General features: G+C 38.7%; 1 pseudogene; it reads left to right on the top strand.

Annotated features, from left to right (window-relative positions):
- Positions 1-4,631: 4,631 nt before the first annotated feature.
- Positions 4,632-6,300, top strand: LOC147866555 (cytochrome P450 86B1 pseudogene; annotated as a pseudogene).

The following is a 6,300-nucleotide window of genomic DNA, read 5'->3' on the forward strand; positions in this document are numbered from 1 at the left end:
GATGCTTGGATTGGACCTATAGCTCGTGGCATTGTACAAATCTCACTCTGGTTGCCCATATATGTCATTAGTTTGCTGGGGAAATAGACAATGCTGCATGTAAAATTTGTAAGTAATTAACATTTGTGAATGAATAGGATAGCCTTTTTGCACAATTTTTTCTATAGTTCATGTGTAAAACTATATGTTGCCTTGTGTGCACTTTAAGCTCCATCTGACTATCATTTTAACTACTTTGACATTGAAAATACTCCTGTTGATAACCCTTGGCACAAAGGACATTTGGTGAACTTATCTTAGATATAGCCTTTGTGTCATTTTCTTTTGATTCCTAACCTTATTGTCGTTGCTCGTGTGGTGATAAACAACCCAAAAGGAGCTACGAAAGGATGAGTAGGTGAAACCATTGAAAGTAACTCTCCATCTTGGGGTTCTAGTATTGATGGACTTGGTAGATGCTCTATGACCTCTGACCGAATTGAAGTGGAGAATTAAGATCCAAGGCCAAGTTATCCCTCGGTAGAAAGTGTAGATAGAACTGTGTTGTATATATGTTGTGGTGTCCCTTTGGTTCAAGCGCATGCCTTCATGTTGTGGTGTACATTTGTTCCTTTGTGCCACCCTTTTAGCACGCATGTAACCAAGCCAACCCAAATGGGTACCTATGTGTCAACTATAAATTGAGCAAGTAGTAAGAAGGAAGGCAAGCTAGTTTGGATTCTCTTTATGTGCATTTCACACACACACACACTATATATATATATAGGCCAAGGGCTACGTGCGCTACTAAAAGACAATGAAGGGCCTTGGACCAAGTTCGGTGATTCTTGGCCTTTGGAATCAAGTCGGGTGATAAAGTTTGAAAAGTACCAATTTCGGAATAAAGTTGTGCGTTGCTGGACAGGGAGGTTGACTTTCCAAAGGGTTCTCTCATTCATTCGATATCTTCAATAACTACTTTTCCATGTCCACTTTTGATCTCTATTTTCTTTTCATATCCAATTGTAATTTGTTACCCTATCCAACCAAAGGCTCACGTTATCCTGTCTACCAAAGGTTCTATCATGATTTACCCAAACAGTCAAAGAAGAATCCATACATATTCACCCAAACATACATGGAAAACTCCACACAGATAACCACATATTTAAATTGATCTAGAATCCAAATTTATCTAGTATAGAATAGCATTGGACACATGCATGTGTATTCCAAAATATCTTCTGGTGCAGCTAATAATATAAAGCCATGGTTGACCAAAGAAAAGAGAAAGTGTGATGGAGACAGATTCAGAGATAGAGGTAAGAGTGAGAGAGAATGGCTTTAGTAGGTCTTAGATCAAAGAAGGCTTCATTACTACTTCATAGGACGAGAGAAGTGATTCCCACAAACTCAATACTTCTAGTAATCCAGTCCTACAGAACTTGCAGGTAACAGGCAACGGCATCTCGTATTGTGATCTCATGGCATTTGTTTTTTCCCCCCTTTTCTATAGTCTCTTTTAGAACATATATGAATTACTTATGATAATTACTTGTCCAACAGCACTCTTATTGTGATCTCTTCCAGGCATTTGTCGTTTTTTCCCTCTAGTAGTCTCTTTTAAAACATGTGAATTACTGATGATAATTTACACGTCCACTTGTCTATTAAGAACCTTACATTCTGATGTCAATTACACTTGAATTACATTCCAATGATCAATTTACTTGTCCACCCATCAATTAAGAACCTTAATTACACCATCCTTGTAATTCTAAGGCATGATGGGTTTGATGCTTGTTGGACAATCTAAGTAAGGTAGTGGACTTCAGGTACTGAAAAATCTTAACAAATAGCCAGTGATGTAGCATAAATCTGGTCAAGTGCATCGTCATGCATCTTAGTGTGGTTCACCAGGGTTCTGCAAAAATATTAATAAATAGCCAGTGATGTAGCATAAATCTGGTCAAGTGCATGATACAAGGTTTCGTGGGCTTCTAAGCATTTCTTGGCATTGTTGAGTTTCCATCTCTTTATCTCTTGAGGGTCTTTGGGAGCCATGTCAGAACTGAGTGAGAGTTGTAGGGCATTGAGTATAGGTGATGGTTTGAGATTCATCATTTTGTACTTGATGATGTCTTATAAGAACTTTCTTTGATATATTTGAATGCTATTATCTGGACCGTGCAAATTGAACTCGATGCCTAGCATTTAGTGAAGGGGGTCCACCATCTATGATGCAAAAGGTTGGTGCAAGTTCTTTGTTGGAAACTTCAATGTAATCAAAATCATTGCTAATAATCAGAATGTCATCTACATCAGCAGCGAAAATGAACATGTGATTACCATCATGTTGTGTAGAGGTTTTGTTCTGATCTGAGTTTTAGGGTTTAGGGTCATTGGAGTACCATGAAGGAAGGGTAGATGTTTTGGAACAAGTTCTTGAAGAGTATGTATAAGAGGTCCAGATGGTGAGGTTGTGGAGCATTGTTATTAGCATTAGCCATGTGGCTTATTATGTCTGGTAAATCATCCAAAGAGTCATCTTCATCAATGGTTTGATCTTCTAAGAGATGATTGGGTGATTCAGGAGAAGTGAGGAGATATTTATGTGATGGAGGTGACAAGACAGAAGCTTCATCAAAGATACCATTTCGACTAAATTGGAACTTACATGCAGTTGCGTTATAAAGGCAATGTCCTTTTCTTGCCGAAACAGATCATACCCGACAAAAATTTGCTTAGTTGTGCAATCTTCTAGTTTATTTTTTGATGATGTGGTATGGTTGTCTAGTGAAGAATTCCTTGTAATTGTAGTGTGCGATTGAATTCTTTCGAAGTAAATTTGCCTCCATTATCACTTTGTAGGATTTTGATTTTTTGGTTTAATTGGTTTCCTACAAGGTTTTTGTAGGCTAAGAAATGGGGTAGGGCTTCAAATTTCTTTTAGAGGAAGTTGATGATGGTGAAATGTGTGTAATAATCAATAAATGTCAGAAAGTAAGAGCTTCTGTGAGGGAAGGAGTGGGATTGGACCACATTGATCAGTCTGGATGAATTGGAGGGGATTTATTATGTGTTGGGTTGAATGAGGATATGGATTTGAGATCATTTTTCCAAAGAGCCAACCTTCACCCTTCACAAAAGTATCAAAGGGTTTTAAGATGAAAAGACTGGGTTTTCCATCTGCAAACTCTTGTATTTGGATCTTATAGCGGGCTTGAAGATGTGGTTGACCTAATTTGAGATGCCATGTTAATGTGTTTTGGATTGCAATATCATAGATTTGGTGGGAGACATTAGATATTTTCATGGGTGTGATGGGAATTGGGTATAGGTTTTGTGTTTTGAACAAGGGATTATATATGATATGCCATTTGAGATGGTAGTTGGGATTGGATGAGACAAGAATCACGAATTACCATTGGAGGTGAGTGTGTAGCCACAATCTGTTGCTTGGGTTACTGATAGAAGGTTCTTTTTGAGTTCTGGACAAAGTAGAGTTGATGGATTTGAAGGTGATTGTTGTTAGGTAGATTAACTGTGAGGGCACCATATCCTTTAGCTTGTTTGGTGTTGTCATTTCCAAGGAGTATGTCTAGAGGTGTGGTATGCCCTTGGTAGTATGTTGGGTACATTTTGTTGACTGTCATATGATGATTGGCACCAATATTGAGGTACCAAGAAAGGTCTAAACCTGTTTTGTTGGTTAGATTGGTATTAATAAGTACATTTCTTTACATGATGGTGGTGGATTTTGCTAAAGTGGCAATCATTGCATTTCATTGCTTTGGTGATTTGATTATTAGATATTGTCTCTTTGCTTGTTTCCACAATCTTTCTCCTAGTGACGCAGTCTTTTGCAGCAATTGCACATAGATGTTCTTTGTTTCTGGTGGTTGTTTATTTGTGGTAGGACTTTCTGAGATTGTTGGTGGTAGGGCTGCTAAAAGCATGTTTATTTGTGAATCCAAGGCCTGCAATTGTGGCATGATTATAGAAAGGTTTCAAAGTCATCACCTTCTTGGATGTGGAAGGTTGTCTATTGACGAAACAAAGTGATGGCATGAATTGTTTTGGTCTTTTCATATTGTTCGCTTAAGCATTCCCACATTTCTTGGTGGTCTCCTTGTTTGAGATGAGGTACATTGTGTCTGCTACATGGAATTGAATTTCAGATTGTTCTTCAAAATCTTTATCTTGCCAGACTTAAAATTCTGGATCTTTGTTGTTGGGTTTGCATTTGTTTCCATCGATGTATGCCCATAGATGTAACTCGCAAATATTCAAGGAAGTTCACAGTCTTTTTCTTGGCCTAATTTTTTATGTTGTATACAAATACATATGTGCATGCATGCATGCATACATTAGATACATACGTACATATGTACATGTGGCTGGCCATTTGTAGTGTGTATCAATGCCAGAGTTATTGCATACATATTAGCATGTTACACTATGACTAAACACAATACTTTGTTAGAAATATGTTGGAAATTTGGATTCAGATGATAAGATAGTAAATGACTTTGAAATTATACTAGAGAATATACATCTTACAACATTAGGGGATGAGCATGCAATGTCGAGCATTATCATCCAGACGAGCCAAGAAGGGATGCTACATGGATGATGGAACAATCTATTTTTTTTGATGGACTTGTCCAAATGAATGGAATTGATATTGTGGGTGAGTCTAGCATTAGTAGGAATAGGTTCTCTTAGAGCATTGATAGCATACAAAAGAAATGCTTCACATCTTGTCGATTGGCCTGTGGTGAGAATGTTGCCCGCATTGTTTGTGAATGCACACAACCTCCATGAATGGGTGACAACATTACTAATAGAGAATGGGAGAAGCTTTCAATTGTGGGGACCATGGTTCACAAACATGAACTATTACTTTACAGCTGATCCAAGGAATGTGGAGCATGTGTTGCGTCTAAATTTCAACAATTATCCAAAGGGTCCTAATCACAACGATATCTTCCGAGATTTATTGGGAGATGGAATCTTCAATGCAGATAATGAACTATGGCTCCTACAACGAAAAGCATCAAGCTTACAACTAAAATCACGAGCATGCAAGAAATTCGCCGACGAGACAATCGTCTCATCCGTCAATGAGAAATTAGTTCCGATTCTTCACCATTTATGTGGTAATGCCACTCCGATTGACCTACAAGATCTCATGCTGTGCTTCACATTCAATACAATGTGTATCATAGGTTTTGGGATGGACATGGGATACCTTTCTCATGAGCTCCCTTCGATTCCCTTTGCTTTGGCTTTTGAGCATGCCCTTGATTGCTCTGGCTTTTGTTTCTTTCTTCCCCCATCTTGGTGGAAAACCCTAAAGTTCCTTCAAATTGGTAAAGACAATGGAATGCCAGCCTCCATCCAAGAAGTTAACAACTTCCTTGATCATGTCATCTCAACTTGTCACCGTGAACTTCGAATTGACTCTTGCCCAAATTCTAAAGCCGACCTCTTGTCTTGCTTTATGAGACTGGAAGAGCATTCACAGGATGACAAGTTCCTCAAAGACATGTCTATTAACTTCCTACTTGCCAGTCGGGACACCTCTGCCCTTGCTCTCTCTTGGTTCTTTTGGTTGGTTGCTACCCATCCACATTTTGAAGAAAAACTAGTTGAGGAAGTGAATCAAGTGTTTGGTTCTTCGAGCAAGCCCTCACTCACTAGAGATACCGTTCATCGATTGACCTATCTCTATGCCACTTTATCCGAGGCCCTACACCTTTACCCACCGGTGCCAATCGATGTAAAGCATATAATGGAGGTTGATGTCTTACTTGATGGAAATTGTGTAAAGAAGGGCCATAGGTTGACATATTCAATGTATAGCATGGGTAGAATGCAAAGCATTTGGGGACCTGATTGCACATCCTTTCGTCCCAAGCGGTGGCTTTCCAAGGATGGCACCTCTTGTAGACAAGATATTTCACCTTTCCAATATCTTGCATTTAATGCAGGTCCTCGGACATGTCTTGGTAAAGACATGGCCTACTTCTTAATGAAGGCGGTGGCATCCATGTTGTTACTCCATTTTAAAGTGAAGTTGGCCCTTGGACACAAGGTAGTCCCTAAGGTTTCCATCACATTATATATAAGGAATGGTCTATTTGTAACATTGGAGCCACGTGAAATCAAACTCCTAGCATAATGAAACCACTTCATATATCATGTGTATGATGTGTACTTCCAACAACATGTTTTAGCATTGATGTTTGGTAGAGGCAATATTTGAGATCGAGTTTGCTATGAGTGGATGTAATGTGTTTGTAAAAGTGTAAAATC

Source organism: Azolla caroliniana, unplaced genomic scaffold (genome assembly GCF_043228905.1).
Source record: "Azolla caroliniana isolate FFs.n. ecotype wild unplaced genomic scaffold, voAzoCaro1.0.p SCAF_3, whole genome shotgun sequence".
Lineage (NCBI taxonomy): Eukaryota > Viridiplantae > Streptophyta > Polypodiopsida > Salviniales > Salviniaceae > Azolla > Azolla caroliniana.